This window comes from Bubalus bubalis, chromosome 9 (genome assembly GCF_019923935.1).
Source record: "Bubalus bubalis isolate 160015118507 breed Murrah chromosome 9, NDDB_SH_1, whole genome shotgun sequence".
Taxonomy (NCBI): domain Eukaryota; kingdom Metazoa; phylum Chordata; class Mammalia; order Artiodactyla; family Bovidae; genus Bubalus; species Bubalus bubalis.
This window is the reverse complement of record NC_059165.1, coordinates 56,428,057-56,442,579: the sequence shown is the minus strand read 5'-3', so window position 1 is coordinate 56,442,579 and position 14,523 is coordinate 56,428,057. Positions and strand designations below refer to the sequence as shown.

The 14,523-nt window shown below is 41.1% G+C and overlaps 1 long non-coding RNA gene across 3 annotated transcripts in view; it reads right to left on the bottom strand.

Annotated features, from left to right (window-relative positions):
- Nucleotides 1–14,523, bottom strand: part of LOC123335058 — a 156,594-nt gene that overhangs the window by 19,576 nt on the left and 122,495 nt on the right. The window lies entirely within an intron of this gene.

The window sequence follows — 14,523 nt, the reverse complement described above, 5'->3', positions numbered from 1 at the left end:
ACTGTTTTAACCTGCACCCTTTCCACCACTTTGCTGCACCCTGGCTTTGACAGTTTCCGGAAGCTGGCTGGCTCTCCTGCTTGCAGATCCTTAGCTGTGAGTAGTTCTTAATTTATTTCCCTCCCATCCTCACTGGCTCTCCCTCCTTGGGGCCATTTACAGTAAACTCCTGGTTCTGGCAGCAGAAGCCAAAGTGAAATGTAAACCCCATCTCAAATGGATCTACTTTCTCCAACTAGTCTGGGTATTGATTTAGGCTCTCTCTCTCCAAGTGATGACTGCCGAAGCATGACAAGATAAAAAGCACAGGTTCACATTCCTGGGAGCAGCTCAGTGTCTGGGATGAGCAGGGAAGCTCAGAAAAGTGTCTACATTGGTTCCTGGTGGCCACAGCTGCTGGACTAAAGCAGGGCTTGCAAAATACAGAGGCTCTGGGGGCTAGCAGTTAACGTGAATGATGAGTAGGCTTCCAGAGATGTGGAAGAAAGAGAATTTAGGCAGTGTCCGGACGGAACAGCTGCTCTTCATTTCTAGCCTAAAGCTCTCATGCAAAATATTTTTATATGAAATACTGATTTTTAAATGTTGATAATTCAATTTTAAAGATCCTACTGTCCCAGCTGAAGAAAACATAGCTGAGGGCCTGAATCAACCCTGAAGCCACCTTGGCAACTTCTGGTTAGAGCTATTTTCTCCCACAATCTCTCTAGTTCCTTCTTGGCTTGGTGTCATGTTTGTTTTGTATCTTTCCTTCCTGACATGTAAGTAGCCTTAAATTAGTTCAGATTTTTTCTTCATTCCTCAAGGAGGAGCAAACAACAGAGATCTTTAAAAAAAAAAAAATATATATATATATATATATATATATTCCTTGGAATTTAAAAATTAAAAACATCCACATATCTTTCTCTCATGAAGGATCAACAGCTGCCTGGAGCAGAATTTGGAGCAAAGGAACAGAAGATTAGAATAAAGCTTGGAGTAAGAGCTGGATGATCTGCTTTCCCTTTTTAGAACCTTACCTGAAACTCATGTTGATCTTTTGTTCCCTGGAAATGCCCTTCCTGCCTTCCTCTTTCAAAGGATCTCTCTTCTGGCTGAACCAGAAGGGCTGGAGAACCTTGCATCCAGGTTTGGAAGAACTTTAAGTTCTCCAGTCCTGTGTGGTGGACATGGGTGGGTTTTGCTCAAAGACAACTTCATTTTCTTGTGGGAAAACCCTCCTCCCTACTGTGATACAGGGGTTGTATCTGTCCACATGCCTTTCCCTCCTCTTCCTGGGGACCTGCAATTGGGCTCCCAAGGGAGACTGGGAGCAGCATGACAAGGCACACTGACAAGCTGACACGAAAAAAAAAAAAAACAGAGCCCACTGGCTGGACAGGCAGAGCTAACTGATGACCACCATACGCAACACTGGGTAATGTCAATTTAGGGAAAAAGGTGTTTCCCAGAGAAGTCCTTGCCTAGTTCTCTCATGGTTTGGGAGAGGAAGTGGAAGCTTGGAGATGATGGGTGACCAGTGTTTAGCACAAGAAATGGGACCTGCAGTTTTTTATCTGCTTCTGATACAACTTCGGAGATTTGAGCATTATTGGTCTGTCGGTCCTCTGCCTCAGTTGCCTTATCTGCAAAGTGATCACAATGGTTTCTGACTCAAATAAATTTTCTGAGAACAAATAAGGTCTTATCAAAGTGCACTGTGCCTTGAAAGTACAGAAGTGAGTAGTAAACAGATTGCCATGGAGGGTTCACATCCGGTAAAATTAAGTAACACAATGTCTTGAAGATAAGGCTTCTTCTTCCATCCCAAATTATCTCAGGGGCTGGAGGACCCTAGTCATACTAATTCTTGGCCAAATCAGATAGCTCTGGAGAAGTTTCTAGTTGTTGATTTCTACCACTGAGAAGTGGCATAGTGTGGTTGCTAAGAGTGGCCTGATGGACCCAGATTCTAACTCTGGGTTTGTCACTTTCTCCTTTGACCTGGGCAAGTGACTGCAACTCTCTGTGTATCAGTTCTCATCTATAAAGGGAATGAACGATTGTAGCTACCACAATAGTGGTGAAGATGGAAGGTGATCAGGAGAGGAAATGCTTAGGAGGCTAGCTGGTACACATGTAGCTCTCAGTAAATGCTAGCCAGGGAACCTGCTGATGAAGTCTCAGTGCTAGCAGTAATGGTTCTGTTCCTAACTGGGTGAGACCTTGGCTACATACTGATTTTTAGGGAGTGTATGGAATGACCAAGAGTGTGTACATTACAGATAAGCTGGCTCAAGTGGTCCCCTGCCCTTCCCCTTACTACCCCAGGCAAGTCATCCAAGGTCAACTGTTAGAGGCAGTAGGGTCACCCAGCCTTGTGCTCTGCTTATACAGGGAAAATGCCTTCTTTTACAGTAAATGGAATGATCATGGAGGGAAAGAGAAGGGAAATGAGGCAGGACTGGCCTGATGGTGCTGGTTTTTCTGTCAACTTGCTTCAGTGTCACCCTAGAATAATGGTTTCTTATGGTCCTTTCCGAGTATGTAGGGTGCATACGCCTCCCTGTCATAACTTCCTGTGCTTTCTTCCGAGCTCCCATCACAAAATTAAATGTTTACTTGGATAGTTAATTGTTAACCATGTCTCCCCCACCAAATTATGAGTTCTACGAAATCAGAGACTATTTCTGTCTCATTCACCGCTGAACTCTCATCACCCGTCTTTGTATACAGTATGCTCTCAATAAATATTTGCAGAGTAAATGAAAACACGAATCTTTCACGAGCTTCCTGGTTCTTTCTGTATCTGAGAACATGAGTCAGGATTAAGTTTGAGACAAAACTGCCCAAACTGATCAGGTAGCCCTTGCTGGAATCTTCATTTCTCTTCCAGAAGAAATTTCTACATGAGGTGGAGACTGAATACACAGTGACACTTCTCACTGGGAGTAACACAGCCTTGCTCCATCTGGGTTAACACACACACATGGGCTTTGACCATATCAACCATGTCAGATAAGGAGTCATTCAGCCTGGGCCAGACCTTGGGAGTTCAGTGAGAAGTTAGACAAATTCCCTGGTCCTCAAAGACTTTGCCTTCTAATGAAGGAGACCAAAAATTAAAAAGTAGACAAGATGACTGCAAGTAGTGATGGGAAACATGTTGAAAATAGGAGATGGTGGGGTGCTACATGTGAAAGCAGGCGAAGAATGGAAGGAGTCGCACAGATTTGGGTGTTCAGGGAAGGCCTGAGGAGGTGGTGGCTGAACTGAGACAAAAATGACAAAGGGAGCCAGCCTTATGAGGATCTGAGTAGAGAGTAATCCAGGAAGAGGCAAAGGCCCTAATGGATAAGCTTGGCATGTTTGAGGGGCAGAAAGAATGACATGGCAGCACATTCAGCCTCCACGGAGTCAAACGCGATCAGTCAGACAGGTAAGGAGGACCTGGATCCTGCATGATAAGGCATGTATACTTTATCCTAAGTGTGTCAGGAAGACCTCAGGGGGGTTTAGCAGGGGAACATGGCTCGTCAGGAATTGGCAGCAAAAGCAGTCATGTTTTAGCAGTCCAGGTGAGAAACTGGACCTTCTAAGGTGTGGCCTTAGAAGAGCAGTGGTGGACAGGGGAAGATGTATCAATAGATCACCTGCTGATGAGCAGGATATGAGGGAAAAAGTGGAATCAATGATGGTATTTAAGGATGGATTTGAGCAACTGGGTGGTGCCATTTACTTATTTGGGCAAAAACAGAACAGAAGTTAATCCTTGGGGGAAAACCTCCACAAAATTCCGTTTTAAGTTTGAGGCCCTAATGAGATGATCATTTGGAAATGCTGAGCTCAGTGTAGAGGTCTAGGCCTGGAGAGCCACGGAGTCATCCGTATGTGAAGGGGCTCAACTCCATGGCTCTGAGTGAGACCACTGGTGCCAAGAACTGAGATCACGAATAAGGAGGGAAGGGAGGTCAACACCTTGAATATGTGAGCCTATCAATCTATGCTGACTTATTTTAAGGTCTGAATCAGCCTGAGCATTTCTTCAGTTTGTCACCATACTTTGCATCTGAAGAGTCATGTGTTTTTATTAGTTAGGTATTTGGTATAGAAGTTATTACTGTAAGCGATCTGTAATCACATTCTAGAAATCAGTTGGCGGGTAACAGATGCATGCATGACCAAAGGAAATGCCAAAAACCCACTTCCCATGGTTGTTCCTCTTGCCTGTACACATCTATTTTTTTTTTTTTACACATCTATTTTTAACACTCATGACTGCAAGGCCAAGTCCAAGGCACTTGAGGGAACTGTGTTTCCCAACAGAGACCCACAGCAACCGGACACAGAGAGTGGCGTACCATTGTGTGCCAACATTTACTGCTGCCGATTTGGCAACAGAACTCAAACCGCAGGGAAATATAAGAATGACACTGTGTGCTAATACAGGACTCTAATGATCAGAAGTATTTACTCATCTCTTTTTTAAGAACTCATCCTTAAACTCAGCTAAGTGAAGGTCATTATTTTCTAAATTGCGGTAGGTCTTGACCCAATAACCTTAGAGGGATTTCTTAAAATTCAAATTCCAACAGGTTCCTGCTGTTTGCCTGGAGCTGTATTTTCTTGGTTCCTGAATACTCAATTGAAAAGCTAATTATTGCTTGACAATGGCTTGAACCAGCTCCAGATAAATGGTTTGGGGTGGGTGGGGGTCAAAATCAGCTACTCCAGTTAAGTGGCTCAGCTTAAAGGTAGCCTGTTTTGTAACCATACCCCATTGGTTTGGATTCAGACTCTAAAACTTACCGGTTCTATTATTGTGGGGAAGTCACCATATATTTTTGGTCTTTTGTTTCATTGTCTATAAAATATGTATTATAGCTACTCCAGAGTTCTATAAGGATGGAAATGTACTTTCTAAACTAGTAACTGCCATATAAACCTTGAGATAGTGAGAAAAATCCTTACTATTTCTCCATTTGTTCTGAAGGACATTTGGAAGGGAGTGGAGGCTTAGAGGGAGAATTCCCATCTCCAAGAATCTGCTGAGTTCATGAATTCTCAACCACAGGGGGCCTGGGCCTTAGTGGTCCTTCCTGTCTCAGTCTACCAAGCAGGCGATGTGTGAATGTGAATCTATACATTGGTGACTCCATATGGTCCATTAAGAACTCAGTGACCTTGGTTACATGAGATGAGGAAGAATCGAGCCTTTTTTGACCTTTATCACACAAAATCACATTCCCTTTCCCACTCCAGTGTTTCATGTTTCTTCTGACTCGCTACTTCACGCCCTTTCTGGTCCCACTTCCAGGAGGCTTTGAGGCCCCTTTCTTCAAAGTTAGACTCACGGAGGGGGAGGCAATTAAATAATATTTATTTTGACCTGTAAAATGCCTAAGTCATGGGCCCCAGCAATTATAATTTAAGAATTTATAATGCAAAGAGACTCACAAAATTACTCAAAGATACTTGGGTAAGATATTGCTGCATTAATTATAATACTAGAGAACTAAAAACAACCTAAATCCTAGGGGATTTATTAAATAAATTACAGAATTTCCATACAACCTTTGTAAATAAGATGACAGATACATATTTTAGGACTCTGGAATGGGATTGTGTAGTAACAAATGACTGCTGAGCACTCACTCAGGTTGGAGGTAAGGAAAGTCATTATGGGAAGACACTCCAAAAGTTACCTCCAAGACTATGGATGTTTTTGGCAAGCTTGAAAGTCTGGTTTGCTAGGTTACAGATGAGGCTATTTTTGATTGCCAAGACACTAATTCACTCTTTTTGTTGTGCCACTGATTTATTTTGCTAGGAAAATTCACACTGAAGAACCTGTGGTACAGAAATACTGGTTTAAAAAAGAATACTTAGAGTGCTCACTTTAGATATATTTAGTAGCTTGCTAGTAGCTAACCAATTCACACAGGCTGGAATCACTTGGTGTCTGAGACAACTCAATTATCATATTGGGCAGTGTTAAAATTACAAGAATAGAACACTTTATATCACCAGAAGATATTCTTTCTTCTCAGTCTTTAATCAACTGACATACCAAGAACTGACTGAAGGATTGTTGTTCAAATATATTTTTAAGATACACCAGAATTAAAATAAAAGAACATAAGAACCTGGGTCTCCCACATTGCAGGCAGATTCTTTACCATCTGAGCCACCAGGGAAGCCTGACCTGCATAGATGTTGTATATTCATATCCATCTATCCATCTAACTAGTATTTATGACATACCTAGCTACTACAGGTCAAGCACTTGCTGCTGCTGCTGCTGCTGCTAAGTAGCTTCAGTTGTGTCCGACTCTGTGCGACCCCAGAGACGGCAGCCCACCAGGCTCCCCCGTCCCTGGGATTCTCCAGGCAAGAACACTGGAGTGGGTTGCCATTTCGTTCTCCAATGGATGAAAGTGAAAAGTGAAAGTGAAGTCACTCAGTCGTGTCTGACTCTTCGTGACCCCATGGACTGTAGCCTACCAGGTTCCTCCGTCCATGGGATTTTCCAGGCAAGAGTACTGGAGTGGGGTGCCATTGCCTTCTCCGCAAGCACTTGCTAGGCATGAGGATTAAAGGGTGGTAATAGTAAACATCTGCTCTCAAGAAATTTAGTCTACTGGAGGAAGCACTCATGCAGATAATGTACTACATTAAAAGATAAAGATTTGGGCAGGAAGTGAGAGCTCAGAGGAGAGGTGCAGGGACGCACCTTGTTCATGGTACCAATACCTCTACCTTTGAGAATGGGTGAAGAGGAAATGGTGGATTCAGTTTCAGGGAAAGTGAAGGTTTAAAATCTTTGGTTTTCTGTACACCCATGTCTGAGCTTCAGGATGACTTGTTCTTTCTACACAAAGGGCAAAAAACAAACAAACAAAAAAAACAACCCGAAATAGCTAGTCATTTAATCCTTCATTGGACTAAATCCCATGGTCAGAGCCTATGTTCCTCTTATTTACCAACAGGTCCCCTATACCTTCATCATGTCTGGTACATCACAGGTGCTCAGCAAGTATGTCTGAAAGGAAAACTGTCAATTGAATGGAAACGTACATACAGGAAAGCACACAGATTGTAAGTACATAGCATGATTAATTTTCATGATGTGACTATAACCACCAAAATCAGGGAATATTAATGACACCCAGAAGGCCCTCAAGCCCCTTACCAGTCATGACCCCTAAAAAGGTAGACACCACCCTGACTTTAATTACCATAGATGAGTTTTGCCAGATTTTGGACTTCATGTAATTGAATTACGTAGTATGCATTCATTTGCCTTTGGCCTCTTTTGCTCAATATTACACTTGAGAGGTTCATCTGTATCCTTGTATGTATTAAATCTGTTTATTCTCTTGCTAAGTAACAATATATTATATGGATATACCACAATTTACTCATTTTTCTGTTGATGGATATTTGGGTTTGGGGCTCTTAAGAATAATATTGTTATTAATGTTTTTGATTATGTCTTTGGGTGTAAAAATTTCTGTTGGGAATGTTCCTAGACATGGAATTATTGGGTTGTTAGTAAATCCCCAGTGCATGCGTTAGTAAACATTAGCTCCTACCAAAGTTTTCGGAGTTCACCAGTTTACATTCCTCTCACATGTTTACGAGCTTCAGTTGCTCCTTATGCTTGCCATCAACTTGGAATGATCAGTCTTTGTAAATTGTAGCCATTCTGGTGAATCCGTAGTGGCATCTCATTGTGGCTTTCATTTGTATTTCTCTGATAACTAATCATGTTGATACCCAATTCACATATTTGTGGTAACATGAATATCCTTTTGTAAAATGCCCTTTAAATCTTTTTGCTCACTTTTTTTCTTTCAATTGAGTTTCCAGTTCTTTTTGTCTTTGAAGGAGTTCCGTGTATATTCTGGATATAATACATATAATCTCTGTTCAGACAGAGGTATCGCAAATATATTCTCCCACTGTGGCTTACGTTTTCATTCTCTTAATGGTATTTTTTGATAAACAGAACTTCTTACTTTAATGTGATCCAATTAATCAGTTTTTTCTTTTGTGGCACTTTAATGCTTGTGTCTTGTTTAAAAATCTGATTATTTCAAGGTCATGAAGACACATACTTTTACATTTTCTTTTTTTCTTCTATGTTTTCTTATATGTATTTTATTGTTTTGCCTTTCAGTCGTATATCTAAAATATAATTGGAATAAGCAGACGGTAAAGAGTCTGCCTGCAATGCGGGAGACCAGGGTTCAATCCCTGAGTTGGGAAGATTCCCTGGAAAAAGAGAATGGCAACCCACTTCAGTATTCTTGCCTAGAGAATTCCATGGACAGACCATGGGGTTGCAAACAGTCGGACATGACTGAGCACTAAACGGTAGCAACATAATTGGAATGATTTTTGTGTATGATGGGGTCAAAATTCAATATCTAGTGGTCCCAGAACCACAAAAAAAGGCCATCTTTGTGCCATTCAGGCTGGTATATAACATTGAATTTCATGTGCTATACAATAGTCCTTGTTGTTTATCTATTTTGAATACTGCAGTGTGTACATGACCTTCCCAAAGTCCCTAACCATCCCTTCCCCCTGGCAACCATAAGTCTTACAAAACAGAGAGAGACTCACAGACTTAGAGCACCTCTAATCTGTTGGAATGCCCAGCAGCTTCTTTATTCCCTTCATCCACACAGAGCATACCATAGGTATGCTACAGATAATTGCTCACTGTTATTTTTTTCCAGCTTTACTGGGATATAATTGACAATAAAATTAGTTTATATTTAAGATGGAAAACCTGATGATCTGATATATGCACATGTTTGTGACATGTCCACAATACATTTATAAAGCAAGATATGGAAACAATCTAAGTGCTCATCTACAGAAGAATGCATAAAGAAAATGTAAGATATACACACAATGGAGTATTATTAAGCCTTAAAAAAGGAAATCCTGCCACTTATGACAACATGAATGAATGAACCTGGAGGACATCATGCTAAGTGAAATATGCCGGTCAGAGAAGGACAAATACGTAAGATCTCACTCATGTGAGGAATCTAAAATAGTCAGACTCATAGCAATGGAGAATAAAAGGTGATTGCCAGGACTTAGAGAAAAGGAGAGCCGGGGAGATGTTGGTCAAGGTGTACAAAGTTCCAGCTTTGCAAGCTGAGTAAGTTCTGCAGAACTGGTGTGCAGCAGAGTGACTACAGTTGACGATACTGTATTGTGCTCTTAAAATTTGCTAAAGGGTATTTCTTGGTTGTTTTCACCATAAAAAAAGAACAGAAACAGTAAACATCATTGCTTCTGAAGTTTTCTGTTCTGCTTCTTACTGCTGGTTTAAGAAATAATAGAAATAAAATTAAAAATAAATAAAAAATCAAAACAACTCAATTGAGAAAAGATAAAACTAGCTATTGGGTATCCCTCAGACAAAGTGAAGTGGTTAAATTTTTTTCCACTTTACAATAGAACATGGACGAGCAAGTATGTGAAATGGGTATTGCTCAGAAAGAGAACAGAGGAAGAACTGAAGCAAAGATAGGTAGGTGGTCTCTCTCCCTGTCCTGGGGTAACCACTAGAATCAGGGGCTTTCATCTATTGAATCATCTGGCCTACAGATGCAATTTGTTTGATGGTCACAACACATTTTTTAAATAAACTGAGTCAACAAGAACAATTGGGATATTAAAGAAATACAGCTTCGGAGACTTTCTTGAAAAACTGACAGTGTGTTGGGTCTCCAGTACTATCAGTGTCTTTGTGACTGATTGTCTTCTGAAGTGGACTCCTTCGTTTCTAGACTAGCTTTATTTTTAAATTTCCCTTTGTAGCCAAAATCCTTAAAATAATTGTTTAAACATAGTGTTTCTGCTTTGTCACCTCCCAGTTCCCTTTTCATCATTTACATGGTTTTTGTCCCCATCTACTCCACTGAACTGGTTTTTTCAATGTCTTCACTGACTGCAATCTTACCAAATACAGTGACCAAATCTTTGTCTTCATTATACTTGGTCTCTTGTTATAGCCATGGCCCAGGCTGATCACGCCTTCCTTCTGGAAGATGAAACCCTTAAAGCTTTCATGATGCTAAGCTCCTCTTGCTTCCCTTTGGTCATATAATACAAGGGACTCCTGAGTCTTTTTGCCTTGTTTCACTACTGTCAGATTCTAAATGTGCTCCAGAGCACTGGTCTCAGCTTTCTTGTCTTCTTTACCCGCCTTCTCTCTAGATGAGCTTATCCAAGAAGGCAGGGTCTTCATCATGTTCACTCTCCTATCCCCAATATCTATAAAAGTGTCTAACACAGGATAGGAGCTTGACAATTGCTGGTTGAATGAACAAGTGTCAACATTGGGAACGAGGATTCCTTAGGATTCTTGCTTTCCAGTATTGTTCAGTGTTCACCCCCTTTCACCCTTAGACTCTTGGAGTCTCCTTACTGACAAACGAGCTAATTAAAATGGGATTGAAGAAACACAGTATTAATTTAAACAATATTGAACACATGTTTATTGGAAATAAGGAAGACAGGGAAAATAATCTGTTGTGTTTCATATATATGGTCTTGCTGGTTTTAAAAATGTAGGAAATACATTATAGTACAAAAATGGCAAAAGGGATTCTCTGCATTAAATATGACTCAACAACACTTCTAACAGAGATGGGTTGTCTTTAGAGGATCTTTCTTTTTTTTTTAAATCTCAATCAGATATCCTTTTCTTCTAATTTTAAAGAAAACACTCGAGATATCTTTGATTGTCAAATTATCTGATTTTACTCTTAATGATAATGAAAATTATGCTAATGTAATGGAAACTAAACTCAACTTACATTCTTTACCATTGCCAAAGTCTGGAGAAATACCTTTTGATCATTTTTGTAGTTTTAATTTTACTGTTTTACTGTTTATCATGCAGTTTGCTGTGGACCCCAGAATTTTATGCCTTTCTGCACCAGTGCTCATAGAACTAAAATTTATCTTTGCCAATTGTTTCAGTGAGATTTCTTTCCAAAGATAAATGACTATATTAAGGACAGATGTCACAAGAAAGGTATCATCCCCATGTGTGTACATTAAAACACAGAGCAAACTGTGCAGCCTTCATTTCAGGAACAAAGCTATACTTCATGGTATATATTTATTGGTGTTAAAGCTTAAAAGTCAGGGAAATTCTCTGAATCTTCCTGCATGTACCTTACCCATAAGGTAGAGATTTTCCTTTCTATTAAATACTTTCTGGAGATTTGAGTACTCACTTGCTGACTACATTTAAAGGAGCTGTTTTATCTCAGCCAGATACTTCTTTCCATGTGTGCATGCAGCTTTCTAAATAGGGTTCACATAAACCACTCTAGCATCTTTTAGAGTTGCTCTTAATAAGACAGGGTCTGCTTATTTTAGGAAGCAGACCAACATATAAAGAAAAGGCTGTGCGGACAATAAGAAGGTTGAATGGTTACTCGCTGGATATAATCCTCTGAGCTATTTTATAAAGATGATTAATTACAACATGTGTCTAGTTACACGAGTTTCAGAGCCCAGCTGTCTGGGAGTGAAAGTGAGAGGGCTGTTGTCAGCCTTGGATGAAACTTGATAGCCAGGGCAAGAAATAGTCTTTAGCCTTTTCACTCTCATCCCTCCACCTGTGTTTTTGATCCTGGGTTCCTAATAATTCTTGCTCTCCTCTTTATCAAGATTTCCCCACTCCTGGACTCTTTCTCTCTGCTGATAAATAAGCTCAGATCACCCTTAGGTGGGATTGAGGATGTGATTGTTGTTTAGTTGCTAAATTGTGTCCAATTCTTTTGTGACTCTGTGGACAGTAGCCTGCCGGGTTCCTCTGTCCATGGCATTGGCAGGCAGAGTATTTACCACTGAGCTACCAGGGAAGCTCCAGGATTGAGGATATAAGGCATCAATTCAACAATTAACTAATTTGACAAATATTTATTGAACAACAGTCAGGGACAATTCTAGGCATTGCAGATACCGACTGTATTGGACAAGAAAGCCAAGATGCTGTTTTCAGCGAATTTACAGGGGAGTGATGGTGGAGAAGACAATAAACAAATAAATGGACAAGACAATGTTTGATAATGTCAAGCACTATATAAAGATAAAACAGTGATGGGATTGATAGAGATTGAAGGGGTTATGGAGGAGACCATCCTAGAACAGCCTGGAGTCTGGGGTAGAAGTGTGATGGGATCCACTATGTCTGTTTCCTTCCCTGCATCTCCATCCTCTGCAGCATCCCTATTCATTCAAGGCCAAATGTCCAATAAGTGCACCTGGAGCCAGTGGGGCCTGAATCCCTGCTGCCCACTCATTTCTTTACTTTTAACATACTGAAAGCACTGAAGCAACTACGAAGTTTCTTCACAGCTGTTGTTTAAGCATGTCCTTTGTACTTAGGCAATGTTGTAAGTCCTAGTCTCCTTTAGTCATCACAGTAGTAGCAGAATACTTTTATTTTTTCATTTTATATATGAATCCCAGGGATATTACATAACTTGTCCAAGGCTCACAGCTAATAAGTGGCACAGCCACAGGGACATACTGCCTTCAAATCTCACCATTTTATGGGTAGTGTAGCCTTGGCACTTAAACTCCCATGGCTAGATAACAAAGCTTGGCTTAAAGCTCTCTCATTGCCCTGACTTTCCTGCCATGACCCTCCCAGACTTTCTCCTACCTATCTGCCTGACTCTCTCCCCAAGGATCTGCCTCTTTCCCTGCACTCATCTCTTCCTCTGGCATCTAACACTTCCCCCCACCCCCCATCCCACAAGCAGAGCTTCTCAAAGCTCTATCCATATCCTTGATCTTTTCTGATTTGCTATAGTTGGCTAGGATTTCCAGAGACGGATACTTCCAGGTATTGTAATCAAAAGGATTTGCAAGAATGGGATTTTTTTTTTTTTTTCTCAGAATCACACAGTCCTGCAGTACTTCTGAAAGAACTGAAGTTAATGGGTGAAACATTCTTAGGACTATAAGGAACTGGAAAAAAACTCATAATACTCAGTCACAACAAAACCATATGTACTGAGTGTGCACTATTCTGGGCCCTAGGAGGGCCCCTGGAATCAGGGACAGAGGAGGGGTGGTGGGCGTACTGCCACTCTCCCTCCCTCGACAGCTATGGCTTATTAACCCTATCACACCCTCCCCAACAACTGCAGAGACTTCCTCAGAAGCATTCTCAACACAGCATTCCTAACTGATGTCAGTTGATCAGAATTAATACAAGAGAAGAAGAATATTCGTAGTGGGATAGGCACTGGGAAGGTAGAGACCAGGATGACAGGACTCCCACCCCTAAGGACCAGCAGGAAGAGATCCAGTACAAACAGGTAAGAGCAGTAAAGTGGTACAGATGTTGGAAAGGCATGTATATACGGAACAGCAGAAGCACAAAGCAGCCAGTTTGACTAGCGTAAGCGGTTTGGGTGAGGAACATGGGTGGATGGCACCAGAAGAGACTTCATAGAGGGAGTATTTTCCACTATGGGCTAGTTATTTAGTCTCCCAGAGCCTCAGCTAACTATTCTGTGATCTCAGGTGGGCTACTCAATGTTTCTGAGCCTCAGTTTCCTCATCTGTAAAACAGAGGTAATAACAAAGCCTGCCTCACAGGGCTGGTGTAAGGATTGAATGGATTGATCCACATAAAGTTTTCAGAAGGTATCTAGCTGACAAAAAATACTCAAGTGGTAAGTGATGTTACCTCTTACTTCCTTTTCAGGTTGAAAGTCCAAGGGTCTCTGATTTCATGGGGCCATCTAACATTTTTAACGAGAAACAAAGACTAACTTTGGGACAAGTCACCTTTGAACCTGGGGGCAGATGCTGCCCCTTGGTGGCTCACTTGTGCAGCCCTTGCTCTGCACACTGACAGCCTTCCTTTCTCTTTGTCTCTGGGGCAAGCTGTGAGGTGGACTCACTGGTTGCTCATCACAGTGGGGCTGTAGGAGCTGCGTGTCAAAGGGTTTATTCAACTTGTGTGGTTACTTGGGGGACCTGTGGCTAGACCTCAGTGCTGGGCAGACCGGAGACGGAGGCAGTACAGGGAGTAGGTGACAGGGAAACAGACCTGCCAGATAATTATAATTATTCTATATATTTTATAGGATAGTACAAACAAGTCTCTGCTTGGAAAGGATAAAGGAAAAGCCAGATCTTTCTGTGTAAAAAAAAAAAAAAAATCAGTGTTGAGAGGTGTAGATAAAAAAACAAACAAACCAGGATTTAAAAAATCCCTCTAAAACTAAGTAACAATAGCAATGTGTTTCTGATTAGCCCCCAATGAAAAGAGCCAAAGCAGGAAAACAAAATTGATACCCGACAAAAATTTGGGGGAGGAGTTTGATTTCCAAGTCTCTTGTATTGATCGGACCTATAATCTTTATTTTACTTTGAATCTAGAAGCTGCTTTTTACTGGAAAGTGAGGCGAAGGATGAATCAAAAACCTGTCAGGGGTGTGTTGCCTGTTGGGGAGAACAGCAGATGGAGAAAGTACA